Raw genomic sequence first — 15391 nt, forward strand, 5'->3', positions numbered from 1 at the left:
ACAGTAATATATTACATTATATACATATCGTTTGTTAATATATCAAGTATTTAATAATAATGTTATCTTTTTCTTTACATTGTATTTCTCTTATGACAAATCAAGATAATAATAAAATTTATTGAATTCTTTACAAAGACGGCGAAGTGGATCGTTGTTTTCAAAGTTCGTTCAAAAGTATTCAATGTGGAGCAGTTCAAAGTTTCGGGTAGGTCTAAAGGGTACGTTGAATGATATGCTGTTAATAAGGAAGTCAGATTTAAATCTTCCGTTAATTAAATCAACCATAAAACAGATATTCAGCATGGTACGTCTACTTTTCAGTGTAGGTAATTTGATGAGCGATAGTCTTTCTTTGTAAGACGGTAAGGTTTGAGGTGTCCAGTTATTCCGACGTAAACAAAACAGTAAAAATTGTTTCTGAACAGATTCAATACGATTGCAATGAATTTGGCACTGTGGGTCCCAAATTACAGATCCATATTCCAGGATAGGACGCACAAGTGAAGTATATAAGTTTCTTGTAACAAATGGGTCAGAAAATTCCTTACTCCAGCGCTTGACAAATCCAAATGATCCACAGGCCTTATTTACATTCATAGAAATGTGAGATCTAAAATTTAGCCTGCGATCCAAAAGTATTCCAAGATCTTTAAAGGATTCAACAGTTTCAAGCATTGTGCCATTCAAGTTATAATTCGTGTCGATATAATTTAATCTATAACAAGTATATACGGCCGTAAGTTCGGCCAGGCCGAAGCTTATGTACCCTCCATCATGGATTGCGTAGAAACTTTTTCTAAACACTGCCATCCACAATCGAATTACTTAAGTTGCGGTAACGCTTGCCGATGGCAAGGTATCTTAAAACCTCCTAACACCATCTTCTAAATTGTATGTAAGTCCATACGTGGTATATATTAAATCAAAAAAGATCGATCCAATACGTATATAATTCAGTTTGACAAAGTAGACATAAAATTTTGACAAAATTTTCTACAGAAATAAAATTTTAACAAAATTTTCTATAGAAATAAAATTTTCTATAGAAATAAAAATTTTGACAAAATTTTCTATAGAAAGAAAATTCTGATAAAAATTTCTACAGAAATAAAATTTTAACAAAATTTTCTATAGAAATAGACTTTTGACAAAATATTCTATAGAAATAAAATCTTGGTAGATTATTTTTGGCTCGAGTGGCAACCATGATTATGAACCGAATAAAATTTGAACAAAATTTTCTATAGAAATAAAATTTTGACAATGATGAAAATTTTATTGTGAACCGAATAAAATTTTAACAAAATTTTCTCTAGAAATAAAATTTTGACAAAATTTTCTATATAAATAAAATTTTGGTAGATTAATTTTGGCTCTAGTGGCAACCATGGTTATGAATCGATATGGACCAATTTTTGAGTGATTGGACCAATTGTTGTATGGTTGTTAGCGACCATATACTAACACCACGTTCCTAATTTGAACCGGATCGGATGAATTTTGCTCCTCCAAGAGGCTCCGGAGGTCAAATCTCGAGAACGTTTTATATGGGGGCTATATATAATTATGGACCGATATGGACCAATTCTGGCACGGTTGTTAAAGATCATATACTAACACCATGTTCAAAATTACAACCGGATTGGGTGAAATTTGCTTCTCTTGGAGACTTCGCAAGCCAAATCTGGGGATCGGCTTATATGGGGGCTATATATAATTATGAACCGATGTGGACCAATTTTTGCATGGTTATTAGAGACCATATACCAACATCATGTACCAAATTTCAGCCGGATCGGATGAAATTTGCTTCTCTTTGAGGCTCCGCAAGCCAAATCTGGGGATCGGTTTATATGGGGGCTATATATAATTATGGACCGATGTGGACCAATTTTTGCACGATTGTTAGAGACCATCTACCAACACCATGTACCAAATTTCAGCCGGATCGGATGAAATATGCTTCTGTTAGAGGCTCCACAAGCCAAATCTGGGGATCGGTTTATATGGGGGCTATATATAATTATGGACCGATGTGGACCAATTTTTGCATGATTGTTAGAGACCATCTACCAACACCATGTACCAAATTTCAGCCGGATCGGATGAAATATGCTTCTCTTAGAGGCTCCACAAGCCAAATCTGGGGATCGGTTTATATGGGGGCTATATATAATTATGGACCGATGTGGACCAATTTTTGCATGGTTGTTAGAGACCATATACCAACACCATATACCAAATTTCAGCCGGATCGGATGAAATATGCTTCTGTTAGAGGCTCCACAAGCCAAATCTGAGGGTCCCTTTATATGGGGGCTATACGTAAAAGTGGACCGATATGGCCCATTTTCAATACCATCCGACCTACATCGATAACAACTACTTGTGCCAAGTTTCAAGTCGATAGCTTGTTTCGTTCGGAAGTTAGCGTGATTTCAACAGACGGACGGACGGACGGACGGACGGACATGCTTAGATCGACTCAGAATTTCACCACGACCCAGAATATATATACTTTATGGGGTCTTAGAGCAATATTTCGATGTGTTACAAACGGAATGACAAAGTTAATATACCCCCATCCTATGATGGAGGGTATAAAAAGAGATATGCTTGCATTTCCTTATGTTCAGTTCCATCATATTTGATGAGCACCATCTGTACATGCTATTCAGATCAGATTGGAGTAAGGATTGGTCATCACTATTCCGAATAACCTTTATAATTTTAACATCGTCAGCATACATGAGAGTGTAACCATATTTAATGGCTGATGGAAGGTCATTTATAAATAAGCAGAACAATAGAGGGCCAAGATGACTGCCTTGTGGAACACCAGAAGGCACATGTATTGATTTTGATATAATGTTATCAAATACTACAAATTGTGTACGATTCTTTAGATAACTTTCAAACCAGGATACCATTAATTCACTGAAGCCCATGCGATGCAGTTTGTACAGTAAAAGTGAATGGTTTACTTTGTCAAACGCCTTACTAAAATCAGTATAAATGACATCAGTCTGTAAACGATCTCTAAAGCCTTCATTAACCATTGTAGTCAATTCCAAGATATATGTTATGGTCGAACAAGATTTACGGAAGCCGTGTAGTTTAGGCGATAGAAGAGAGGAGACTTGATGATTCAAAATATCAGAAATAATTTTCTCCAACAGTTTTGGAATAGCACTTAATTTAGCAATGCCTCTATAATTCGTAATATCTGACTTGCTTCCATTTTTAAATAGCGGAATGATAAATGAATACTTCCACAACGTAGGAAAGTGACCTGTGCGCAAAAATTCATTAAACAGAAATGAAAGAGCAGTCGAAAGAGAATGAGCACAATATTTGAGGATGTTACTGGGAATCCCATCAGGGCCCGGGCGATATGAACATTTCTTTTCCATATAACTCATCACAATATCAGGAGAAATAAATGGAGTAGTGAATGTCGAATATTCCTGTATCTTATATGGGTACGCATCAGATTGCTTGAAATCCTTACGGCAGTAAGTTGTTGCAAAGAACTTTGAAAACAAATTACATATAGATTCATTATCATCCCCTTCAACAGCACCATAGTGAAGGGTTCTTGGATACACATTTGATTGTCGTTTAGAATTAACAAATCTGTAAAATTACTTTGGATTAAGTTTCAGTTCATTTTTAATTTTCGATAAATAATTGTTATAGGATTGTTTATTCCACTGGTTGTATTCTGAACGAGCAATTGAGTAGTTTGCATAGTCAGTCACAGATCCAGATTTTTTATACTTTTTATAAAGTTTATTCTTTCTATTCTTCAAGTTACGTAATTTACTGTCATTCCAAGGTGGACCACTGTGAGAAGTTATTCGAATTAATGGAACAGATTGGGCAATGAATGAATTCAAAGTTTCATAAAATGTATTTATTGATTCATCAAGATTTCTCGCTGGTAAGATTTTATTCCAATCCACATTTAATAGTAATGAGTTCAGTTTTTCGTAATGAGTTCTATTAAAAGAGAATATTTTATCAGTTTTCAATACGAGTTTTTTTCGCATAGATCTCGAAAAAGACATATTTATATTCATACAGACAGTGGGATGATGAACATCTTCAGGATTTACAACGGCGTTGACGCGAGATAAAAACACATCTTTTAGTTCATTTGTAAAAAATAAATCAAGTAATTTATTTTTCGAATTTTGTATGTTGCTAATTTGAAAAAGACCATCTTTTAACAAGTTTTCAACAAATTCAGATTGATATCCATTTCTTAGCATTGGTACGGAGTAATTCATTTCCTCACAATATTTCCATGTAATAGATGGAATGTTAAAATCACCAGACAAAACAATCAAATCAGAGGATCTCGCAGTAGATAGGACCGATTGGATAGCAGTCAAATGAGCATTATAAACATCGTTACAAGAACCAGGAGGAATATAGAAGCAAGTCACAAACAATGAATTATGACCGCACCTTATTTTCACTCCTAAATATTCAATTTGAAGTTCATTTGGAATATCAATTTTTGATGAAGCAAATTTCGAAGAAACAGCAATTAGGACGCCGCCACCAGATTTCTTCAAACCATTTGTGCGGTCACATCTATAAATTTGGTACTTGTCGCATAAGATTTCAGTATTTAAGATATTACTTTGAAGCCAGGTTTCAGTAAATATAATCAAATCATAATCAAAGCCAAAACTATCCGTATATAGGTTGCATAATTTTGTGTTAAGTCCCCTAACATTCTGATAAACTGAAGTAAAATTCGTATCAGACAGGGTTTTATTCAGTTTTGGATTGCTCAACGGGACGTGCAGGTAAACGGGCAACTCTATCTCTAAAAACAAATTCATGCACCACAGCTCTGTAAGGCCAAAATTCCGGATTGACCACTGTGTCAAAAATGTCCTCAGGTACGAAAATTTTGAATGACGACTTGTTCCTCCTCTCTACAAATTGCAGTTTAGATACCTTAATGTCTACATTTGCATTCAGTTTTGATTTTATGTAGAAATGAATATCACCCTCAGTTGTTTCTGGAGCAAAACGGGCAGCAAAAATGGTTTTCATTGGGGTAAGACCCTTAAAGGTTTTGGAGCTGAACCAGCAGGCGATTGATTTGTAGGTGTATTAAAAGGAGAAAAGAATGCATTAGTATCAGTTAACACAGTAGCTGGTGCCACTACTGTTCCAGTGTTCAGTGAATTCGAATGCGACGGGGTAATAATAATAGGTGGAATAGGTAAAGGTGCAGTTTCAGCGTTGTTAGTAGGAATGACAACAGTCTCTGAATCCTGAATATTATTATTGGCGTTAACTAGTGTCGGAGAAATTGTTTCAATCTCATTGTTAGATGAATTCTTGTTAGATTTAGATTTCTTCCTTTTTTTGGAATTTTCAGTTGGTGATTGTTCTTCAACCGTCGAACTGAACGGACGTGTTTTTTAATAGCGGAGTATTTCATCGTAATAAGTACTTATTACGAATTTCACGTGTGGTGGAAATAATAAACCACCATGCAGCGAAATTCAAAGCCATCCACTGGGTTGCTAACTTCAGGGCCCAGTGGACGGGTAACGACTGAAGTTATAAATTTGGGCATCGACCAAGAGTCAGGCCCAATTAGTCGACCTGTAGACGGGTCGACTGGCGGTGACACTTTGGCAAGTCGAACCTTTTCTAAGGTGACGACATCAAAAGGAGGCAATCCCTCTCGAAAGAGATTCAAGGAACGAAGAAATGCTTTGTTTATCCTAAAGAAATTAGGATCAGTCGACCCAAGCACGTTGTCGGCTAAGCAAAGCGATTCCTTAAAATGGGCTCAAGGAATTCTTGAAGCTGGAAAAAGGGAACGATCACCGGATGAGCTGCCATCCTCTAAACGGGATCAAAGATCGTTTGCCTCAGTTGCAAAAGACAGCCTTGTGATGGCTATTATTAATAAAGGAGCATTGGACGGTATGATTCCAAGGCAAAAATGGGGGGAAATTGAGAACGCGATGTCTGGTGTCTACTCAGAGGTGCGAAAAAAGTTTCCCGGACCAAGTCCTCGACGGCAAGATGCTGGATGGTATCAAGGACGATATAAGTTAATAGCTTTTGCAGACCAGAGGTCTATGGATTGCTTTAAAGCTGCATTGATGCTAATTGGTGAAGTTTGGGAAGGAGCCGCTTTGGAGTTAATCGATAAAAAAGACATACCGGCTAAACCTAGAGCACATGCATGGATACCGGCAAACCCTCCTGATCCTGAGTCAATACTAGAGAGACTAAAAGAATGTAACCCAGATCTTCCAACCGCCGATTGGAAGGTTGGTCGTTTGGATGAGGTGGATGGACCAAGACGACATGCGGTGTTTATATTAAACATAGAGTCGCTGCCACATCTAGCCCAGACCCAAGGACGCGTAAGTTATGGCTTTCATGATATCCATATGAAGGTATACAAAAGCGATCAGCCAAAGGATTCCGAAACGGACAAGCCTCCGGTAGAGTCAGCAGTGGAAAAATCTCCTAGCGAAGCCGAAGGAGACATAAAACCTGCAGACTATGGCGAAAATCATATGCGGGAAGTTTCTACAGGCTCAAGCCTCACCAAAACTGAACCGCGGATTGTTGCGAGAGTCACCGAGATCTGTGAAGAGGAAGCCCTTGATGACTCAATTGAAGCGGCTGATATGACGGTGGTTGAAAATTTGGATGGTTCTACGGTTCCTCCAGATAAATCTTCACCATTGTAAGGCCGCTTGTGCTGCCTTAAAAGTTCTCCTGATGAAAGGAGACATAGATATAGTTCTTATTCAAGAACCATACATATATAAGAACAAGATCTGTGAATTAAGCACTCCGGGTTTCAAACTTTTGCATAATACCGGTACCGATATAAATCGAGCATGTATAATTGCTAAAAACGAACTAAACTTGTTTCTGCTTCCTTCATTGAGCAATGCAGACACTGTCGTAGCCAGTCTAGAGATATCCACATGCAAATATTGGGTATCTTCGGTCTACATGGGACATGATAGGGAGATGCCACCCTGTGCCGTTAAGACCTTAGTTGAGGAGTCACTAAAAACAAAGACAAAACTCATTATGGGATGCGATGCAAATGCACATCATAGTATTTGGGGAAGTAGTGATACTAATGCAAGGGGAGAGTCGCTAATAGAGTTTATTTTGCGTACTAACCTGGTAGTTTGCAATAAGGGAGATGCACCAACCTTCGTCACCAGGAACAGACAAGAGGTTTTGGACGTAACGTTGACCTCTCCGGAACTGAATGATAAGATATCTGAGTGGCAAGTTTTGAGGGAACATAGCTTCTCAGATCATCGCTACATCAGTTTCAGATTGGCTGTTCGTACTTCAAAGACCATATTTCCGCCAAATGTTAGGAAAGCTGATTGGAATAGGTATAGGGAATCGTTCAATTCGATGATACCGGAAATGCCGGAGACAAATATGGGCACTGTGCAAGATATCGAACACGCAGTGGAGCGGATTACTAAGGCCTTCAACATTTCACTGAAAGCTGCTTGCCCTAGAGGAAAGCCAAGGGGAAAAAATCGGCCGCCATGGTGGACTACGGAGTTAAGTAATATGAGGAAATCCTGCAGGAAGCTCTTTAACAAAGCAAAGTCCACAAGAGCTCCGGAGGATTGGGACACTTACAAGATGAATCTGAGAGAATATAAACGAGAACTGAGAAGGTCTCAACAAAACTCTTGGGATGATTACTGTAGCAGTATTGAGAATACGTCAGAGGCTTCCAGACTACGGAAGGTACTAGCATCCACTAACACCGCTCCGGGTTTCATTAAAACATCGGAGGGAAATTGGACAACGTCCAGTGAGGAGACGTTGGAGGTACTTTTGGACACACACTTCCCTGGAAATCAGACGGTTGAACCATGTTCCGGCGGTGTAACAGAGGCTCAGCGATCATTTTCTATCGAGGAAATTGTGTCGAAATCTAGAATAAAATGGGCTTTAAATAGCTTTGGACCATTCAAATCCCCCGGACCTGATGGAATTACTCCGGCGGAGTTACAGGCAGTGGCTGAAAGAGTTATCCCCTGGTTGACGGTGATATATAAACGATGTGTAAACTTAGCATATATTCCAGAAAAGTGGAGGGAAACAAAAGTCGTCTTCATACCTAAAGCAGGAAAAGCCTCTCACTCGAGTGCGAAGGATTTCCGACCAATCAGCTTATCCTCATTCCTACTTAAGACCCTGGAGAGGATGATAGACATATATCTTAGAACTAGCGTGGATTCAAGTTTGCTCTCGAAACGACAGCATGCATACTCGAAGGGCAGGTCTACTGAGACCGCATTGCATGAACTAGTCAGCTTTATTGAAAGCTCACTATCTGTCAAAGAATACACAATCGTGGCGTTTCTAGACATCGAAGGGGCGTTCAATAATGTCCATCCGAGCTCGATATTAAATGGACTGACAACTCTGAATGTTGATCCAGGTATACTTAGGCTGTTAGACGAACTTCTAATAAAGAGACGTATTTCAGCCACACTAGGGCAAGCAAACATACAAAGGTATGTGAACAGAGGCACTCCCCAAGGAGGAGTTCTATCACCTCTTCTTTGGAATGTTGCTATAAAAAACCTTCTGGTTTCCCTAGAAAAAGAAAGGATAAAAGTGGTGGCATACGCAGATGATGTGGCGCTAGCAGTCAGGGGAAAATTCCCATCCACAATCAGAGATATTATACAGAGAGCTCTCCGGATGACTGAGAAATGGGCGAAAGATAATGGTCTTGGTGTAAATCCAGCAAAGACAGAACTAGTCATGTACTGCAAAGATCGTAAAACTCCCACGGTTAGGCCCATTTCCTTAGGGGGTACTGAAATTTCCTTTGGTGAGTGTGCAAAATACCTTGGCGTTATTTTGGACAGGAAGCTGAATTTTAGGCTTAATATTGAAGAGAGGGCGAGAAAAGCCACGGTAGCTTTGTACTCGTGCAAAAAGGCAATAGGGAAAAAGTGGGGACTAAAACCAAAAATTGTGCATTGGCTATACACTGCAGTAGTTAGACCTATAATGCTATATGGTGTTGTAGTCTGGTGGCCGGCACTTCAGAAACCGACTTGTTTAGATAATGTTCAGCGTATGGCGAGCTTATGTATCTCAGGAGCATTTAGTAAGACAGGAACAGACTCCCTTAATGTCATGCTACATCTATTGCCTTTAGACATTTTGGCCAAACAGTCAGCTGCAACAACGGCTGTGCGGTTGCGCGAGCTATCGCTGTGGTCGGAAAAAATGTACGGTCATAGTTCGGTCCTCAAAATAATGCCAGATGTGCCTAACGTAGTGGATTATACCCTGGCAAAACCACTTTTCGACAAAAAGTTTGAAACTCTAATTCCCAACAGTGAGGCGTGGTGTACACAGACCCCGGGGAATAAAGGATATATAGATTTCTATACTGATGGCTCCAAATTGAATGGACAAGTGGGGTTCGGAGTATATTCTAAAGATCTGGAAATTCGAATAGCGAAAAGATTACCTAATCACTGTAGTGTTTTTCAGGCAGAAATATTAGCAATAAGAGAGGTGGCGAAGTGGCTGAGAAGTAATGTTCCAACAAATATTGGCATTAATATATACTCAGACAGTCAACCTGCAATAAAATCCTTGGACTCTGTGTTCCTCAACTCGAAAACGGCCATCGACTGCCGCAAATCTCTCAATGAGATGGCTGAGCAGTACAATATTCACCTAATATGGGTGCCTGGCCATAGGAACATACCGGGGAACTGCGAAGCGGATGAGTTGGCAAGGCTAGGGACTACCTTACATATTCCAGGGGAACTGGAATTTGTTGGTATGCCCCTAGCTACCTGCAAGCTCATGCTGCGTGAGAAGGCTGTTAGGATGGCAAATGTTCGATGGGAGAATTGCAAGGGTTGTAACGACACCAAGCAAATATGGCCCCATTTCAACTTAAACCGCACACTAGATATGCTAATGTTCTCGAGACGTCAGATATCACTCCTGATATCTGCTATAACGGGTCGCTGCCTGATAGGCGATTTTGCAAAAACTATTGGCGCGAAGTATAATGACTATTGTATGAGCTGTCATGATGCGGAGGAAAAAGAATCAATTAAACACCTCTTGTGTGAGTGTCCTGCATTTTGTGTAAAGCGCAAGCAACTTTTAGGAGCATATAGCTTCAGATTACTGGCGGATCTGGAAAACGTTAACTTAAGCAGTCTGCTAATGTTTTTGGAACAATCTGGTTGGTTCAACAAAGAAAAATAATCAGGAAGGTTCAGCGGTTAAAACTAGAAGTGCCCATATGTAATAGGTACTTTTAGTTAATGTGGTATCACAATGGACTGAATAGTCTAAGTGAGCCTGAATCTTAATCGGGCTGCCACTTTAACCTAACCTAACCTAACCTTCAGTTGGTGATTGTAACACTATGTCCAAGTTTGAAGAATTATCAAGAAGATTCTTATATTTTTTAAAGCGATCTGAGATCAAATCAAAATCCCTCGAAATATCATCGAGTCTGGCTCTACAGTTTTTAAGAAAGGTAAAAAACTCGCCATCAATATGTTTGCACTTTTCACAGCACCACCGCAGACCCTTATCTTCACGTAAGTTGTCAATTGTGCGTGCTGCTAATTGCGCACATTTTGAATGGTAACTTGTTGAACAAATCCAGCACGAAATCATTTGTTCATCCAATTTAGTGATACGACACGACGGTATAGGGCAAGCCATTTTTCAATTTTTCTTAATATGTCAAAGACAAGAATGTGGATGCAAATATATTTCCAACAATTTCGCAATGAATAAATGTATGATTCAGACTTGAAATCAAATGTGAAATTTAATACGTAAAATCCAAAGTATACTTCTAGGCATATACAAAATCAGAGTTGAGTTTAGGCTAGCAAATTCAGTACTTAGCTATTTCAACAACCATTGATTAGTACTTAGCCTGATCAACAACCACAGAAAAACTTTTGAAGTGAGCTTTTATCAATCAAAACAGAAGGAGAACAGTGGAATGACGTTTCGCTGGCCAACACCAGGGATGGAAAATACAATTTTTAAGAAAGTACAAAAAAATTATTTTTTGAGCGGAAAGGTACTTTTTACTAAATTTCAACAAAAATTTCACTGGAAGATTATTGTCAAGAGACTGAAATTTAAAGAAAATAAAATTTTGACAAAATTTTCTATATAGATAAAATTTTGCAAAAATTTTCTATAGAAATAAAATTTATCAAAAAAAATTCTATAGAAAAAAATTTTGCAAAATTTTTTCTATAGAAATAAAATTTTGCAAAAATTTCCTGTAGAAATAAAATTTTTACAAAATTTTCAATTGAAATAAAATTTGGTCAAAATTTTTTATAAAAATAAAATTTTGCAAAAATTCGACTAAAACATTCTTCAAGTTCAATAAAATCCTGTGTTTGACTATGTCTTTTACAAAATCGAGATTTTCTTCCCACATGAACATGTATGTTTTGCCATATTTGTAAAAGACTATTAGCAAATAAGGTTGATAAAGACTTTCTCAAAATATTAAAATATTTTGTCAAAGCTATTGTACCAAAAATCTGATATCGACTCAAAAATGTCTACACAAAAGGTACTAAATCATTCGCGGGGGTACTACGGTACTGACCGGGGTGAAAAAGTTTTGAAAAAGTACTATAGTACTGCATTTTCCATCCCTGGCCAACACTATTGAGTGAGGAGTAAGCTGACGTTTCTAATTTGTGTACTCACAGGTCAAAGCGCCTTTTCTCTTTGTTTACAGAAACCACGAAACAACAACAAAAACTGAAATATTTGTATTGCTTTCGATGGTTTGCAGTTTTATAAAACTTTATAAAAATACAGCTTTCAACACAAAACAGCTCAAACGAGATATGTCGAACAGAATGCAAAAGCTTTAGATCACGTTAAGCACCGGTTTTAGCACAAGTTAAGCGAGATATTCACAATGAAATTTTAATTTTAATTGGAGCAACTTGAAAACACGTCCAACAATGTCTTAAATACATCACCGTTGTGAATAATGTCGACAATTGCTGTGCCCAGAACCGGTTTTAGCACAAGTTAAGCGAGATATTCACAATGAAATTTTAATTTTAATTGGAGCAACTTGAAAACACGTCCAACAATGTCTTAAATACATCACCGTTGTGAATAATGTCGACAATTGCTGTGCCCAGAAGAACCATTTTTGTGCCCGTAGCAGCACAAGATTGAACTGCATTGGTAGTAGAGCCCGTATTACTAAGAGAATCCCCAGAACTGGGGGCATAATTTGAGTTACTTCCGGATGCTTCGGAAACGGTCGTAGAAATGGGTGCGGTTTGCTCGGGTGTATTTGAAACATTCCTATGAAGATAGGTATTATGTCTCTGGCCACAATGGGCATAATTGTAAGTGCTCTTGCAGTCTTTAAAGATATGGCTCTTTGAAAAACAATTCAAACAAAGCCTGAGCCTTTTAATGCATGAAAGACGGTCGTTGTAACTCATAGATACAAACTTAGGACACAACCGAATAGTGTGTTTTTCTGTCGGACAGAGTTTACAAGAGGGTATTGCCGTGGCACTCTGATATGTGTTTACCCTTTTCTGGATGGACGACTTCGCAGGAACCTTGTTCCCAGTTAAATCTTTGACTGACGTCGATGATGTAGAAAGATCACATACCGTTTCCAGAGTTTGGAATCGTGTTGTAAGAAAAGAATCGACCTCATCCCATGGTGGACATTCAGTTTTGGATTTAACTGATTGTTCCCATAGGGCAAGCGTAGTTTCTGGAAGTTTGGTACAGCAAAGATACACAAAAATAGGGTCCCATGTCTTTACATCAACTTGATACAACTTGAGAGATGAAATGACGCCATTTATTGTACTTTGGAGAAGTTTGATGGAGTCACTCGTCTCTGTAGAAATATTTTCCAAGTTTAATAGAATTTTTAGCTGTGAATTTATCAGTAGGCGTTTATTCTCAAAACGGGTTTTGAGCCCATTCCAGGCCACATCGAATCCATCATTTGTCAGTGGAGCCTTCCGAACTATCTCCCGTGCTTCGCCCCTAGTCTTTTTATTTAAATGAAATAGTTTTTCCACTAATAATAATTGTTTATGTAGATGGCCGTGAAGAGGTCCCGGAATGTGGGCCACGATGAATAATCTCCGTGAAAGACCTCGGTATCGCAGGGAGGTAAATTCACATGAGAAGTATATTGATGCTCGCGTGGGGTTCGAGAACGAGAAAAAGAAGAGCTTTTGTTTTCAATTGACTCGCTTAACCTGGCCACACAATCCACATACGTACTATATACAGTTTGATATCGTGCCTGTATTGTCTCAATATCTTGTTTAGTTTCATCACCAGTAAGGGCTGAAAGCTCATTCAAGCTTTCATCGTATGATGGCTTTACCCGCCGCCAAATTTCTCGGATTTCCTCTCTATGGACTTCCAGAGAATGGACCGAGGAGTTGGCGAGAATATCGTCAGTTATACCCGCATTAAAAATTATCAAGCTGTCGGAGATACGTGTGAAATTAAGTAAAGCGCTCATGTTGACGGTATATAAAGATATAACTTCGGGTAAAACGAGAACAATAAAATATCAAATGGAAAAAGGGTGCACCTCACTATCTTATCTGACTTTAGAAGATATTCGCCCCAGTATTGGAATTTATTTTGAAAAATAAATATTTTGTGGTGTACTTACTTTGGACAATACCCGGTTAACAATTTGGAAAAAAACTTGTTTAAAACATTTGTGGAAAACAAAATATTATGCACTGTTTGAGAAATAAAGTTATGTAAGTCCAATAAAATTGGTAATATAGTAATTATTCTGAATGGGAATATTAATCGAGACACTTGCCTTCCTTTTTTTATTTTTTATTTTATTTTTTTTTTTTTTTGTTCTTCGTATTGTGAAATTGATTGTTCGGGCCAACCTAATAACAAAGAGCAAATAGATCTTATATTTTCTCCTCTTTACTTTTGTTTCTCTTTTCGCTTGGATAGTCTCTACTAAACAGATTAGAGACCGTTTGCTTTAAACTTTCTGGAGAAACTGATAACTAAAAAGGTCAGAAATAATTGGAAACACACATTTTCGTTGTGGATTTATTGAAATTTATAAAACGGTTCGGATATACACTCTGCACTTTTGGACACCACTGCTGCTTTTGAAAATGGATATTAATCGATTTTTTTTATGTTATTTATGCACCAGTTTTCTTGTTCTATTTATGTTTAATACGAAATTTAGTTGTGATGTATTTTAGACTCACAATGGCTTGTAAATACAGATTAAGTTAAGAATACACGATGAACCACATGTTAGGTTCTGAGACATTAATTGGTTTTCTTAGATTTGGCTCTTTTTTTATGCTAAGACTTGAATAGTGTTTTGTTTGTTGAATTTTTTCTTTTTTTTTGTTTTGTTTTCACTGCAACTAGTGGCGGATCATATAAAAATCATTATGTTCTTTCCTCTTAAATTGCTTAGCAGGTTGTATGAAATCACAATATGTTTTTTGTACGAAACCAAAAATTAAATGACAAAGCCATGGATGTTGTACGGTTTTTTCCTTGATCACAAATTTTTAAGCAGAGTATTAGAATAAAGTTAAGTGCGCTCACTTGTCGAGAACTACTGAAGTTTATCGCTGTTGCTTTGAACCCATTGTATAGGGAGTATGATGACCAACTTTATTTTATTGCTCTAGCTTATGTATACTCATTTAATTAGAGAATAATGTATTGGGAGACAATGTGGAATCAAAGAACTGAAGTAATGTGATACACGATGACGTGTGCATAAATTCTGGGTTTCTGCGTTTTGCTATTAACTGCAGAATATTTGAGAGAATTTTTTTTTCTTGTTTCATTAAAGAAATTATGGAAATATGACATCGAGTTTTTCGCTATTAACCGTATTTCTTTTATTTGAGAGAATTGTTCATTAAAGTAATGAGGGAACTATGCTTTATCAAGACTATGCACATATGCGAACAGTGTCATATAAAACTGGGGTAATGAACTATTGTAATCGATTTTTAATAGAAATGCAATGTGACAATTGTCATGTGCGGCCGAATATTGTTTTGATTTTTATGGTTTTTAGCGCCATCTGTTGGCGGAAAGCAGAAAACGTATGATGAATATGGTTATCCATCCCTGGCAAAAACAAAGATATGTTTTTGTTGGGGATTGGAATCAAATTTCGCGATGGCTGGGAAATGGAGAAGATTGTGGCGAATGCAGCGTCAATAATGGAGGTTTTTGGAGCGTCAGATTATTCCGAGTTTGGACGTTGAGAAGAGTGGTTGGTGTGGCAAGAGAAAAAAAG

This window comes from Haematobia irritans, chromosome 2, assembly GCF_050003625.1.
Source record: "Haematobia irritans isolate KBUSLIRL chromosome 2, ASM5000362v1, whole genome shotgun sequence".
In the NCBI taxonomy this organism is placed as follows: domain Eukaryota; kingdom Metazoa; phylum Arthropoda; class Insecta; order Diptera; family Muscidae; genus Haematobia; species Haematobia irritans.